Below are 16,607 nucleotides of genomic sequence, written 5' to 3'. Positions count from 1 at the left end.
GTGACTCAATAGGAAAGCATCTGCCTGGTATGTGTGAGGACTTGGGTTCAATCCTCTCCATGGCAAATAATAAAATTAAATCTTGTCATGAGAATATAGCAACAATAATAACAACACATTTCATGGGAAAGCAAAAACTAATCAGTGAAAGATAGAGAGAGAGACTGTGTTTTCTTGCTCATAAAGAGAAAATTTGAAGGCAGAATTATCTGCTGGATATTTATGTAGATTTACAAGTTCCATACACTTAATTAACTTACTGTTTGTTTTATTACTAAATAACACATGAGCAAGAAGTCATGTTGGAATGTGCATGGTTTGGAAGCAGGCAGACAAAGAATTGTGATAATTGGCCACTCAAGGGAATAGAATTACTGGAAATATCCACAAAGCAATATGGATTCCTAGAAATTTCTATTTAACATCTGAAAGTTTTTGGAATCTGAAAATCAATCTAGCACTTGAATCTCTGTGCAGTGCTCATAAAGCCTATCCATTGAAACTTCTCTAAGTGTACTTCCCTTTTAAAATAAATGTGTTACTTTGGCTTGTTGAATTACTTCATATTCTTTCTTAGCCAAATTCAAATAATGAAGTGTCACGAATGTATACTTTGCTTTCCTGTGATTTTTAAAAAAATTTTAATAATACATATTTTAGTTATATTTCATCAAGGACACTCTTTTAAGAACGCCAATTAGAGTAATAGAAAAATGAACTTAGTACTGTGTCCCCTTGTTAATTCTTACATTTGCTTATAGGTGATGTATTCACTTGAAGTTAGAGTATAGTTCTAAAGAAAATACTTTCATATACGACAATAAAAATGTAGAGAAGTAGAAAATGTCTGAATTTTAATTGCATGATTATATTTGATTGCATAATTGTTTTCAATAGACAATTTTATTAACACACATACACACACACACACACACACATACACACACACATATACACCTGAGAGAGACAGCAGTGAATTTCAGAAGATACCAGCTTGCCAGAGATCTCTTTAGAACTGTACTGAGCCAATTCCACCCGGGCACCTCAGAAGGAGTGGGGTTCAGGGACTAAGATTACAGGCACATGGTTGCAGGGTAGATGGGCCATCCCTTCCTGTCTCCCTGCCATTTTGGATCCTGGCTGTCACTCCCACGAACTGCCTCCAGACACCATCTCAGTGTATCCAGAGTTTTGATCCAAAGACTCCCAAATGAAACTCAAAATGGATTAGCTCTCTACAGATATGTCTTTGAACCCCAACCATCTGCAATTTCAGAATTCCAGAGGCTTTTATTGTCCTGCGACCTCTCATGATATTCATAAAAAGGAATAGAAAATAAATTATCTAGACTTGGCCCCTGGCAGGAAGGCTTGAATGGCGGTAGGAAAATTCAAAATAATGGTGGTGAGAAGGTAAAACGGTGGTGGGATTGGTATTTAAATAATGAATGTAATCAATGTGAACAACCTTATGAAAATAAAATTTTAACAAAAAGACAATGATGGCGGGAAGGGGGCACTCTAATGAAAGGTGAGGCTTTGGAACACTGTATGCATGAGATTCTATTTATCATTAACAATATTGTAAATCATGGTGCTTAAAATAAAAATTTTAGAAAGAAAAAATCTAAAATACAGGACATTTTTCAGTAGCCTATTGATTGGCCCTTAGCATCCTAGCCGCAGGTCCTAAATAAGATGAACACTCTATTTAGAATTGAAGACTCCTATTGTCGGGGCTAGCAGTTTCTGGTATAGGATCAAAACTCCCCCAGTATGACTCTTTAAAAGTAGTAAAATGAACTGGTCTATTTGATTGAAGCCAAACACTGTTTCCAGCTGATAAGTTTGATTGCTCTCTTTTAGTCAAAATAAAATCCCTAAAGGGAAATTGCTATTGTTTTCTTTTTTAGACCCTAAGCCTTCTCAGCAAAGCTGTGAGAAGACTAAACAAATTAAAAAGATTTCTAAGGTTACTTGGAAGGAAAAAAATAAACAGAAAGCATGGTTTTATGTAACCAGTAAAAATGTTGGGCTCAATCGAATTCTATGAAAAATACAAGAAATCTCAGAAGAAATCAATTTCAGTTAAATATATCCAAAGATTCTTAACTGTTGCAGACATTTAACTCATTTTAACGTTAACTAACATGAAAATTTTGTAATAAAATTTTATATTTCTCAACTAAAACTAAAAAGAAATCATACTTAATTTGTTGAATTGAATTGAAGAGTTTCAATTTCTTTTACAAATGTGATACAGAATTTTCTCATTCTGTATTAAAACATTGCTTCTTCAACATGGTATTCCAAGCCATCTGCAATTATACAAATTATCCCAGTGGCATTTAAGATAGGAACAGCTAATTGTAAGACTGATGAATAATAAATAAATAGTTGTTTCCTCATTATTTTAAATTATGAGTTTTCAAATATACAAGCTATGTTTCTCAAAGAATAAAAAGGGAGAAATCAAGGTTATACCAACAACTAAAAGTTTTCTACACCAATAATGAAATTCTAAATATAATTTAGAATTTCAAATTCTCTGATTAGCTCTATATTCTGTTTATTTTTCTTTTTTTAGTAAGGATTACATCAAATAATTCCATTTTCCTACACATTTATTAAAAATTCACATCTGGAAAGAAATTAAAAAAAAACTATCTGCATCAATTCAGAGAAATTTCATTGCCTATCTCTTTTGAAAGGCAAAATTTCTTTGAAAGTAGTCACAGGTTGGATCAAATATAATGTTAAAAAACTAGCAATTATCCGGGCCAGAGTGATAGTACAGTGGATATGGTGTTTGCCTTGCAAGCTGTAGACCTGGGTTCGATTCCCAGCATCCCTGAATCAAGCATGGGCAGTAGTAATTCCTGAATGCAAAGCCAACCTGTATAACCTGAATGTTACTAGGTATAGCCCAAGAAATCAAAAGAGGAAGCAAAAGAAACCAAAAATCAGGGTTGAGAGCTGCTAGGCTGGAGTGAAGGATGGCTTTGTAGAAGACCTTGAACCTACCCCCAAGCACCACATGTAGCCTTCAGCAACAACAGATATAGCCCTGGAGAAACCTGAGGATTGCTGGGGTAGCTGGGGTGGCACTCAGCAATATTGACCCCTAACAACAGCACAGCACACTGTCTAATCTGCATTGAACCGCCTGGCTCCATTGGTTGATTGCCCCCCAGAACTCTGGGCATTGATTAGGCCTCACCACCACCTACTCATCTGTAAAATGTAAAATAAAATAAAATAAACAAAAATCACTCGTGGGGGCTGGAGCGATAACACAGTGGGTAGGGCATTTGCATTGCATGCTGCTGACCCGAATTCAATTCTCAGCATCTCTGAGCACTGCCAGGAATGATTCCTGAGCGCAGAGCCAGGAGTGACCCCTGAGCATTGCCAGGTGTAACCCAAAAAGGGGGGGGGGGGGAATCACTTCTAATGATGAACTTTTAGTTGGAGGAGAGTTTAGTTAGTTTTCTTTTAATCTTGTCTAAAAACTCCATTTAAAATTGTACCTAGCCATGGAAAAACTTAACAACTTTTTCTTAAAAGTAATTATACCTAGGGGCGGCGCCGGGGTCGCGCCTGCACAATGCGGGTCCATGCTGCCCCTCTCCGGAGCCCCGCGCCTTGGCCCCTACACACCACCCTTGTTCCGGCTGCGGCGCCTCCCGCCTTCCTGCCTGGCCGCTGTGGCCCTGCCATGGCAATGACGGGCTCAACACCTTGTTCATCCATGAGTAATCACAGAAAAGAAAGGGTGACAATGATCAAAGTGACACTGGAGAATTTTTATAGCAACCTTATTGCTCAACATGAAGAAGGAGAAATGAGATAAAAGAAGTTAGAAAAAGCAATGGAAGAAGAAGGTCTTAAAGATGAAGAGAAACGACTCGGAAGATCAGCACATGCTCAGAAGGAAACAGAATTTCTTTATTTGAAAATAACAAGACTTGGATTGGAAGACATTGAGTCTTTAAAAGTGATAGGCAGAGGAGCATATGGTTAGGTACGACTTGTTCAGAAGAAAGATACGGGGCATGTGTCATGGTCACGGTCCTCCTGTCGTTCATTGATTTGCTCGAGCAAGCCCAGTAACATCTCCATCATGAGACTTGATACTGTTTTTGGCATATCAAATACGCCACGGGTAGCTTGCCAGGCTTTGCCGTGCATGTATATGCAATGAGAATACTCAGCATAGCAGATATGCTTGAGAAAGAGCAGGTTGGCCACATTCATGCAGAGCGTGACATTCTAGTGGAGGCAGACAGTTTGTGGGTTGTGAAAATGTTCTATAGTTTTCAGGATAAGCTAAACTTCTACCTAATCATGGAGTTCCTGCCTGGAGGGGACATGTTGACTCTCTTGATGAAGAAATACACTCTGAGAGAAGAAAAGACTCAGTTCTACATAGCAGAAACCGTCCTGGACATAGACTCCATTCACCAGCACGAATTCATCCACAGGGACATCAAGCCAGACAACCGGCTCCTGGACAGCAAGGGCCATGTGAAACTTTCTGACTTTGACCTTTGCATTAGACTGAAAAAGGCTCATAGGACAGAATTTTATAGGAACCTAAACCACAGTTTCCCCAGTGACTTCACTTTCCAGAATATGAATTCTAAAAGGAAAGCAGAAACATGGAAAATAAATAGACATCAGCTTGCCTTTTCCACAGTAGGTACTCCTGACTACATTGCTCCTGCCTTCCTGCCTGGCCGCTGACTGGGTACAACAAGCTCTGTGATTGGTGGTCTTTTGGGGTGATCATGTATGAGATGCTCATTGGCTATCCACCTTTCTGTTCTGAGATTCCTCAAGAGACATATAAGAAGGTGATAAACTGGAAAGAAATCTTGACTTTTCCTCAAGAAGTTCCTATCTCTGAAAAAGCTAAGGATCTAATTTTGAGATTCTGCTGTGAATGGGAACATAGAATTGGCGCTCCTGGCGTTGAAGAAATCAAAAGTAACCTTTTCTTTTGAAGACATTGACTGGGAACATATCAGAGAGAAACCTGTTGCAATATCTATTGAAATCAAAAGTATTGATGATACCTCAAACTTTGATGAGTTTCCAGAATCTGATATTTTAAGCCAACAGTGGCAACAAGTAACCACCCCAAGACCAACTACAAGAACAAAGACTGGGTCTTCATCAACCACACATACAAATGCTTTGAGGACCTGACTGCCGGGAGAGCAATCCCTTCCTACATGAAAGCAGCCAAATAATGCCTGTGAAGTGGAACCCCCAAGCGGAGGCGAGTGTTTGGTGCAGCCTTCCGGTTTTCTTCTCACATGCTCTTTCGAAAGAGCTTACAAGAAGTTTATGGAAACCACGAGTATGTTATGGTCAAGTCTCCTGAAACTCGATAGTAGGTGGATTCTCCTCCATACATATCTGAAAACCTATAAAACAGAGACAACTGTTTTTACTACATCAGCCATAGACTGCTGTTCTGCTTCTTTAGAAGTGTCATGAGACAATTGGATAGATACCTGAAAAAACTTATTTTCCTGAGCTCATCAGAATGAAGGGGAAAAAGCAGCCATCATCCAAACATTCTTGAGATTAACAAGTACTAATCAGATACAGCCAATTCTTGTGATAGTGTGACATGCTTTCTGCCAAGCCCACCAAGTATTCCTGTTTTTTTTTCTTTACAGCTAAAAGTTCCATAGTACTAAAGAAATAAAGCAATAATGAAAGCCTGAGCAGCCAGAATTCTGGCTGAAGAAAACAGTCCACCATCCCCTGTGGGGGTCCTGATGGTAGTTTTCCTCATACCTCCTTGGCCTGGGGCAAGTGGCTTCTTAGAGCCTCCTCCACCATGGTGCACTTTATTTATGGTATTAGGATGAAGACCCTCAGTCCTTTGGTTTCTCTTCCCCCCCCCCCTAACCACTGAAAGTCCTCCTGCTGCTTTTCTGGGTGAGGAGGGAAGGAGGTTACAAACTTGATCTGCTATTGCTCTCAGAAGGCCCACAGCCATTGGGCATTGTTGCAGCGCCTCAGAACTGGTGAAACACCCTCACTTTTTGTCATGGTTATACCAGAAAATCCCTAAGACAGACGTTGCGGTGAACCAGCAATGGCCACATGTGCCGCCAAAGGAACTCAGCTCATTTCTGGCACCTCGTGGTCAAGGTGCTCCTCTAGGACTCCCTCTGATGGGGGACAGGACCAGGCCACCACAAAGTGCAGCTTATTCTCAGTGCTTGGTGCCACTGTGTGTGTCTCCTCTCTCAGTGTTTATCTTTTCCCTGCTACTTTAATTAACCATCTTGCCTTGGAATCACGATTACAGTTTTCCTTTGCAGAAGCTTATCTGGAGGGTACTCTCCCTCCTGCAGGATTACCTGCAGCAGGGATGCCAGGCCTCTGCTCTGGTGTTGTGCCTGAGAGGCCCTCGACATTAGCACAAAGTGCCTTCTCATAACTGCCACCACCTTTTGAAGGATTTTGCTATGTCAGAATGATGTGGAGGCTCCATTTTAATGCATTATTGCTTTTGAAAATTTTGATTATTCTGAATGCATCATTTGCACCTGTCTGATAACTTTGCCTGTCATAGAATGCCAGAAGTCAGAGATTGATTTCTGCCAGTCTCAAGATGGTTAAGGTCTTCCTTAGAAAGGGAAAAATGGCCTAGCATAGCCAGTCAGAAAAGAAAAATGGAGTATCAGAGCTACATTTGTAAGTGAAACTGCTTTGGGTTTTATAATGTCTTAGAAAAAAAAAAAGATTGTTAGCAAAGTATGAACGCTGAATGAAGGTAACCTGTTTGCCCCTTAGTCTTTCATTCATAGTCTGTTAGTGAGAAAGAAGTAATTTAGATTCTTTTATGTAACTTGCAGTTTATTTGTATTACCAAATACTTGGGGTCTTGACCCCCTCTTGTTTTGCAATAGTGAGTAAGCATGGTGAAGTGTGATGGTGAGTCTGTGTTGGGAAATGGCAGTATGAGTAGTTTTAGGGGGAAATACCTGCACTTTTAACTTTGAAACTTCTGAATAAACTGTGTGAAAATTAAAAAAAAGTAATTATGCCTAAATTACACCAAAAGTAAATATACCAGGAACACCAAAAATATGGTGGAGATTTTATTATTATTATTATTATTATTGTTATTATTATATCAATGTTGTTTTGAAATGGCACAAAAGACAACAAGTTTTGAACTCCCAAAATTGTTCACTGATATAGAACAGGTGTTCATAATACAAAATACCCCAGTTTAGGTATCAACCAATGTAAGGCCAATTACTCAATGACGTGAATTTCTTCTATTTTAGTGGGACCAATGGAGAAGGGAATTTATATCAAGGCAGTCTGAGTTGTTGTTAGCAGTTAATGAATTCTCAGAGGATGATGTCTGTTTCTGGTAAAACTTTATAAAGGATCATAGTTCAGTTACTGCCATTCTCAGCATGTGAATGATAAACAGAGGTTCTCTCACTGTTTGTTCATAAACTGGACCTAATTAAACACTAAATGTGCAATACTTGAGAATATCTCTTAGGATATAGAGACAGGGCAAAGACTAAGATAGAATGAGAGGTTATAAGAAGTACATAGGCAAAAGCACAAGATGGAGTTGAATGTTTGCTCACAGTTAGATGAGACAAGCAATTTAGGATGACATCGAAGAACAAATAGTTAAAACAAGAAGATGTAACTAGCCGACTTAATGAAGCAAAAAAGGACAGGTGGCTAATTAAAAGGTATAACCGACTGAGAAAAATAAAGATATTTACTATGTAGATTTTATTTTTATAGAAACATGGTTCTCACCTAGAGCAGCACTCAATTCAGAGCAGCCTTCAGCTCTGCTTCTTCCATCCACCTCAACTCTGCACTCTGCTATTTCTCGAAGATAGTATCAAAGTCGCACAGCTCCTTTAGTTCCCTGTTGTTTCTTCGATAAAGCTGACACTGTTTAATTCTTTAAAAGACCTTCTGTGTGCTGCTGATAACACAGAAGGCTTGCTGCTGATTAGTTAAATGCTTGACAAATATTTTAATCTTTAACTCTTTCTGACTGATTGCCATTTCACTTATGAGTGTAATGCTTACTTTGTGTGTGCTATCTCATAATAACTTCCAATTTACTTACTAATGTATTGTTGACTCCTTATGAACTAATTTCTACCCACTTGAATAAAGAGCTTGTGTCTTATCTAACTTCAAACTTGTGTTCTGTCTCTGGGAAGCAAGGAAAAGTGCTCAAAGCTGAGGTGAAATATTTTTTGTTAAAAATGTTTTAATCTAAGCTGACATGGTGTAAAGACAAAAATCTTAAGTGCTAGGCATCATAATCACCATGACATTAAATATGTCACTTACTACACAATTGCAGGTTTATTTGTTGAGAAAGTACCCTGGGTTGTTATTCATGGCTGTCCAAGCTTGTCAACTGCCGGGGATCTCTAAAACTAAACCCATCCAATTCCTATCTGTGCTATACGTCCATTGTTGTATAGAACCACATATTCCAAGTGCCTATGTCTGACCTTGAATCCAGGACAGCTAAGAAACAGTCTTGATAGGTGTTCCTGCTACCAAAGAAAAAGTTGGCAAAGATGACCAAATCCTTGTATGGAAAGAGAGATGAAAGCAAGGACAAGTCCTTTAGAACTGTTAATATTTATATTAGGACTTTTTTCCTACTACCTATCTTCCTTCCTTCCTTCCTTCCTTCTTTACTTCCTTCCTTCCTTCCTTCCTTCCTTCCTTCCTTCCTTCCTTCCTTCCTTCCTTCATTTGATGAATTAAGTATTCCAAAAACAAAGAAATATGAAACAACCAAATGTTTTTCTTGAAAGTGTCTATATTCTAGGATTGCAAAATTAAGTATCCAATTCATATATATATGTATATATGTGTGTATACATATGTATATATATGCACATATGTATATACACATATATACATATACATACATATATATATACACACACGCATGCTTATGTTCATTGCAACACTATTTTTAATAGCAAAGATATGGAATCAGCCCAAGTGCCCACAACATATAAATGGATAAAAGTGAAGCGTATGTGCACATACAATGGAATATACTTGAGACACACAAAAGAATCTTGGAACAGAGCAACTTGCTGCAGAGATGTCTCTAGACTTTTTGCCAGACTGATCTCACTGGGGTGCCTCAGACGGGAGCAGGCGTTGTCCCTCTACCTGCCCCTTAGGAATTCCTGTGTCTGTCAACTTCCAGAACCGAATAAAGAGCCCAGGTACTTGGGATTAGTGACGACAAACTCCAGTCCTCATAGGATAAGGGATGGGTTGGCCCTTCCAATCTCCCTCCTGCCATTGGACCTTGGAGTACACACCCAGGACCTGCTTCCAGGGACTATTTAAGCTCATTAACACCTATGATCTAGAGACACAAAAAGAATCTCGGAACAAAGCAGCTCACTGCAGAGATTTCTCTAGAAGATAATTAACTAAAATTTTAGATTTCTAGGAGTGCAAGGCCATTCTTATGGTTCGGCGATATACCATGCTTTTCATAGTGAGCAATACAAATGGGTATTCTAGCATCTGCCTGTTCAGCAGGTTTGAGTGGTGGTGGGGATTTTGAAATGGTGGTGGAGGGAAGGTGTGATGGTAGTGGGTCTGGTGTCGAAATATTGAATGTAATCCATTACTGTGAACAACTTTCTGGAAATAAAAAAAGGAATATACTCAGCTCAAAGTATAACGTGTAGATATATACATATATACATATGGCACATATACATATACATATACATATACATGTACATGTATACATATACTATATACATATATTATTTATATGAAGGAGTTGGAAAGGCTCAATTTATGTAAAATAAACCAGGAGGAAGAGAACTATTAGAAGATCCCATTTCTTTACAGGATATAAAAAAATAAATGAATGAATAAAATCAAACAAAAGCAAAACCAAGAGCTTATACAATAGAGCCGAGCTTATTGGAGGGAAAAGGGAAAAGGGGATTTAAGGGTGGGGTGCAATTAACTGTGATGTAGAGACTCTGACACTTTGAAAGTGGTTGAGGAATAAAGGGACAGAAACAGTAAAGCAACTAAGTGCACTTGCCTTGCACAGATCTCATCAAAGTTTGACCTCCAGCACCACATATGTTCTCTTAGTTCCATCTTGGGTGATCCATGAGTGCAAAGTCAGGAGAGAGTCCTGAGCATAGCTTGGTATGGCCCAATAACAAACAAAAAAGGAGGTGTGAAATTGCACTCCTAAAGTAAATATAATCTTATATTGTTATATATATTTATATAAGCTTGTCAAACCATAAAAACTGAGTAGATTCAGGGCTGGAGAGATAGCAGAGCAGGTAGGGTGTTTGCCTTGCACAAAGTTGATACGGGTTCAATTCCCAGCATCCCATATGATTCCCTGAACACCTCCAGGAGTAATTCCTGAGTGCATGAGCCAAAAGTAAATTCTGTGCACTGCCAGGTTGATCCCCTCCCCCCAAAAATATTTGAGGAATTTCTAAGGTAAAGGTAAAGGTAAAGGCCCTCCCGTTGATCGTCGATTTGCTCGAGCGGGCCCAGTAACGTCTCCATTGGAGACTTTGTTGTTACTGTGTCTGGCATATCGAATACTCTCGGTAGCTTGCCGGGCTCTCCGAGAGGGGTGGAGGAATCGAACTCGGGTCGGCCATTTTGGCCGCGTGTAAGGCGAACGCCCTACCCGCTGTGCTATCGCTCCAGCCCGAGGAATTTCTAATTAATGAATATTATTAAAGTTAAAAATAAGTAAGGTTCAAAAAAGAACCAAGGACACTGTGTGTCCTTCAAATCAAAAGGGTGAGAAAAGATATGGAAATGTGTTTTTCTTAAGGGAAATAAAGAATTTTTGTCTAAAAATGATGCTTATGTTTTTACGAAGTTGGTAGTGGCTCCCAAGAAATGCTTTTGAGGGCCTAGGATACTTTCTGGCAATTTTTGGGCAATCAATCTTATGATTCAACTTGATGACTTGAACAAAAAGATGCTGTTTCTGCCATACTGAGCTGCATATGACTCATGGCCACTCTAGAAGTGCTCATGAAATTCTAAGACTGCAACATATCATGCTTAGGGGATTAGGTGTTATTAGTGACCAAGCTGGGTTGGCCACATGCAGAGCAAGTACATTAACTTCTGCACTGTCTCTCTGGCCTCTCAAGTGGAGGTATGCAATTAACTTCGTATATGAGTACCACACACTTTTACTATTGTAACCATGTTATCTAAAACATTACTATATTTTTCTAAGGAAATGTGCTAGGGAATACATAATAAACTTTTCCAGTCTTTCAGTGGAAATCTGGTTTCTTCGAATAAAAGAGACTGAACAAGTAAAGATTTTTTATTAAGCCCAAGATTCAAAGTAAAAATTCTCCTTGCAGATGAACAAAACCATAGACCTGTATATTGATCAGTGATGTTATTGTGAAGTAACAATTTGTCCATTTATTTTCAATATATATTTTGCATGTAGTATTTAATTTAATGTTTGTTTGTTTTGTATGTTTTTGTTCACGTGGGCCACATTTGGATGTACTCAGGGCTTAATTCTGGATCTACTTTAGTAATTGCTCCTGATGGGGCTTGGAGGACCATGTATGGTTCAAGGAAATGGACACAAGTTAGCTGCATATGGTAAGGCAAACACCCTATCTGTTGGACTATTGTTCCAGCCACATATATTTATTCTCTAGTATTAGACTAGTAATTAAAATTAGAATTTTGGTGTTATTTTAAATAAACTGCATGTCTTCAATTTTTTTTAAATAACAAGCTTTGTCACTCTGATGAAACAGACTCAAAATGCTGCTAGTATGTAGTAATCTCTCTTGAGTAAAATAAAAATTTTAACATTACAAACCATGTTTAGAGTATTATACAGCTATTGTCAAATATGTAAAATTAAAGAAAATATCTAAAAAATTTCATTTGAATAAATATCTTAGAAACTGGTTAACCACATAAGATTATGTTTAATATCATTTTATGAATATTACCCTGTTTTATATAATCTTTGTTTAAAGCTATTGAATATCTTATTTTTCATTAAGATGTAAACTATTATCTGTATAATGATGTAAAATTCCTTAAATCCTAAAGTATTCTCTGGATAACTTGTAGGCGTACACAGTTCTAGCCAGCTACTGCTTTGTTCTGATTTATTTCTATATGTTATCATATTAATCGCCACATTAATCTTTTCCAGGAGGTAATATTGTTACTACATGTTTTTAAAATTATAAATCTCAGTAATTATATGGAGTACTTAAAAATAGAAAATTTTTATTTGTAGAAATAATTTGATTCATTTATAGAAGCTCTGATTTAACTGTCTATATAGGATGAATATCAATAGATAAAATGATATTCTGAGTAACAGAAATGGTTGTAAAAGAATTCCTGAGACATCCTCATTTCTTCTTTATCAATAATACATTTTGTTTCTTCATTGCCCAAAAATCATTATGCTGGACTATGTTTTTCAATTGTATAACATAAAAGGTAATTTTAGTTCAGTAATTTCTGGGTGTATTTGTGGAGGCTTGAAAAATATTTCCATGTGATATTTAATAATTATTTAGGTTGAGATCATAAATTTTTCCTTATGAGAGTGAGAAAAGATAAAGGTAGCAGGTGTGAGCCTCTTTCAATTTGGATTTGATTACCACTGAAGCTACTTAAGAAGCAAAAAACTGAATTTTACATCTATGTACCGTCTGTATATAATGAAGCTAATTATTCTAAAAATAATTGAGCTGACATTTCTGTAGTAATACCATCAAATCTGATTGTCATAATCTTTGAAAAGGGAAGGTTGAAGTTTAAATGATTATTTCTTATTTATGGCATAATAATTTAGCTCAACCTGGAAATTACTTTTTAGGATTAGAATAGATGTTAATCAAATACAAACATTATATGAGAAAATAATTGGAGTTTAGGGTGCAGTTTTAACTAAGGTGTACTTAAGAATCTGCATAACACATTTATTTATGTAGAAAATCCACATAATAACCTTTAAGGAAGTTTTAATAGCAATTGTCTGACATTCAGAAAACCTTGTGGGTATTTCAGATTTATTCAATGATTATCTACCATGAACAAAGGTATTTTATTTATTTTTTCTCAATGGTAGATTATAATAGAAGATAGTGTGTTCTTAATGCTAATCATGCAAGTTAAACAAAAGAAAAGATTGGAAACCATGTTTTGCTCACCAACCTGATTATTAATAATGTATGCTTCTTATTTAAAAGGCAGATTTATAAGTCTCATCAGAATACTTATGAGTGGAATTTAAGATCTGGATGTTATTTTTCAAGAAATTCAATATTTTAAAAAGCACTATAAGTTCAGAACCAAACATGAAGGATATAACAAAAATTTGAAATAATGTCTTTATGAATCCAAAATATTCTGTTATATACTCACTATGCAAACTTCAGTCAATTTTTAATTCATTAATGGATAACCTAATTATATAGACTCATCCTTTTAATAAACATTGAATGAAAAAGAGAAAATTCGCTTCAGTTACTTGGCTTATAATACTATAGCACAGCGGTAGGGCGTTTGCCTTGCACGCAGCCAACATGGCCGACGCGAGTTCGATTCCTCCGCCCCTCTCGGAGAGTCCGGAAAGCTACCGAGAGGATCTCGCCCGCACGGCAGAGCCTGGCAAACTCCCCGTGACGTATTCGAGATGCCAAACACAGTAACAACAAGTCTCATGATGGAGATGTTACTGGGCCCACTCAAGCAAATCGATGAACAACGGGAGGGCCTTTACCTTTACCTTTACCTTAATATTGCAGATGAAATACACTTTTCAAACAAATGTGTTAACAAAAAGAAATGATTTGGAGTATATTTAGATGCTTCAATTATCTGATGCACTACTGGGCCAGAGGGATAGTATAGCAGGTAAGGTGCTCCCTTGCACACTTCAAACCTGGATTCTATCCTCAGCATTCCACGTGATTCCCCAAACCTGGAGACGTGATCTTTGAGCTTAGAATCAGGAGTATACCCTGAACACTGGCAAGATGTGTCACTGTCACTGTCCTCCCGTTGTTCAATGGTTTGCTCGAGCAGGTCCAGTAACATCTCCATTATGACATTTGTTACTGTGTTTGGCATATTGAATAAATCACGGGTAGCTTGCCAGGTTTTGCCGTGTGGGTGAGATTCTCTCGGTAGCTTGCTGGACTCTTCAAGAGAGGCGGAGGAATCAAACCTGTGTTGGCCAGGTCAGCTGCGTGCAAGGCAAACACCCTACCCGCTGTGCTTTCACTCCAGCCGGGGCAAGATGTGGTAAACCAAAAATCAAAACCAAAAATAATGTGCTCTAACTTTGAATATTCTGACTCAAACTGCTCCAAATTCATTTTGCTAAACATTTTAAAATCTTTATACTTTTTCACTTGTTAATGTTTCTTTAACTCCTTAATGATTTTCATGAAACAGTAAATATAAAGCTTAGAAGTTAGTGATACATTTCTCTTGTATGCCCTTCAATTACAGAAAAGACAAAATTATACTGGTTAATAGTTTTTTGACCTTTTCATTAACATGGTCACATATATACACACACATATATCTATATATACTATAAATGGCATAATAAATATAAGTATCATGTTTGTGATATCTGCTATTTATACAAACTTATATGCCTTGCATACCAAAGTAAATAAACATAATAAATGTAGTTCAAGATATTTTTTGGTGACATTTTGTCTTTTTCAGTTGTCACTATGTTTTATTTGATCACTAGATCATTAATTACTCCTCTTTTTAAAATCATGAAGTGAAAGTATTTGGGATAAGGTGAAAAACTGTCACCAGTTCTACAGATAGTAGATCTTAGAGGAACCTGTCTTTTTTTTTCTCTCAATGTTATAGCAATACTCCATTGAATAAATAGATGCCATTCAAAGACTTGCTATGTGCTTTGTAGTGTGTATTTATAGTAAACATTCCATCCATAAATAAATGGACATATCTCACAAAAAAAAAGAGACTTAAGAAAATTGACCCAATGGTATATAAATTTTTTTAAAAATACTTTACTTGTACATGGAATTTTGCAAAAACTTACCTTAAACAAAAGTACAAACACTGCTCCTAACAATTTTCAAAGATATAAAAGAATCATTTTCCAACTGGTATTACTAGGCACAAAATGGGAGCAATCAGGGTAAGATCAGGAACATGCTGAAAGCAAAAGATTTGCCAGATAGAATATCAGGAAGATGGGGCTGAGGCCTGAGTAGTGTCAGCTAACCTGAATGACCCAGGCCCCGCAAGGTCTGGACTCAAGGAAACAATCATCTCAGCACCTTCTTCGTTTTCAGTGAACAAGGCACAATATTATGAACATCAAAAAGAAATGGTCACTCACCCACCTTTTGTCTCCAGAATCGTAAATTTGGAAACACCTCCCACAATCTGGGAGCTTCCTGCATTGTTTCCTCTGCCCTTAAATGAAGTCTTCTAAATTCTGCCATTTGTTCTCTAGTCTTTTCCTTTCAATCTTAACTGTTTGGAGACAAGAATCTGAGCATGTATACTAACCATAGTTGTATTATAAAAGACTAAATCAGGAAACATGTTGAATTTAGTAGATTCTGGGAGAGAGAGGCAAAGACAAAGAGAGAGAGAGAGACAGAGATATATAGAAAGACAGAGGGACAGAGAGAGATAGAGAGAGAAACAGAGAGAGACAGAGAGACAGAGATATACAGACAGACAGAGGGAGAGAGACTGAGAGACAGAGAAAAAACAGAGGGAGAGAGAGAGAGAGAGAGAGAGAGAGAGAGAGAGAGAGAGAGAGAGAGAGAAGCACCACCAGAAACCTAGAAAAGTCAGAGTAGAGGTCTGCATACAGAATGGAGGTCAAGAACAACAAAGAAAATCTTGCCCTGCAGACAAGAGAATAACTCTGCTTTAGTTCTTTCCAGAGACTAGCTTTCTGTGCCCTCTAGGACTGCCAGCTTATACAAGGATCTCACCTTCTAAAAGCTCTTTTCCGTGAATATATTTTAAGGACAAACAGTCCTCTCTGCCTCCTTAGCAATTAAATCTAAGTACTTTCAAACTGGGAACAAATTACCACTGGCAGTGAGGGAACTGACAGTGGTTCCTGAAGTCCTTATTTCTACTGCGAATTCTAAATGTTGAGAAATCACGACGATCTACGGATTTTATTTCTCTGGAAGCCATGTCACTAGATAGAGGCCGTTCAAGGCTATTTGTCTAGTCACAGTCAAAAGGTATTTTGTTCTCCTTATTTGGAACAAAGTGCTGCATGTTCAGGTTCTTGTCCTCAAGCAGTAAAAATTGAAAGCAGGGGACAGGAGATCAAATGGCCAAATTCAATGAAGACTAATTTGCGAAGAAAGAAGGAGAAATGAAATCAGGGAAACTCAGATTATAGGGTCTCCTAAGGCAGAATTTCAGAGAAAGGCAGAAGCTTGTGCTTCACATACCTTTTTAACAAAATCAGTGAGCATTTCTTTATTATGTCCTAAGAATGTGGGCCAATAAAA

The 16,607-nt window shown here is 37.5% G+C and overlaps 1 pseudogene; it reads left to right on the top strand.

The window, feature by feature from the left end:
- Nucleotides 1-3,716: 3,716 nt before the first annotated feature.
- Nucleotides 3,717-5,261, top strand: LOC130019253 (serine/threonine-protein kinase 38-like; annotated as a pseudogene).
- The last annotated feature ends 11,346 nt before the right edge of the window (nucleotides 5,262-16,607 follow it).

Source organism: Sorex fumeus, unplaced genomic scaffold (genome assembly GCF_029834395.1).
Source record: "Sorex fumeus unplaced genomic scaffold, SorFum_2.1 ptg000008l, whole genome shotgun sequence".
NCBI classification, from domain to species: Eukaryota; Metazoa; Chordata; class Mammalia; order Eulipotyphla; family Soricidae; genus Sorex; species Sorex fumeus.
The sequence above is the reverse complement of the archived record's forward strand: the minus strand, read 5'-3'. Positions and strand labels throughout refer to the sequence as shown.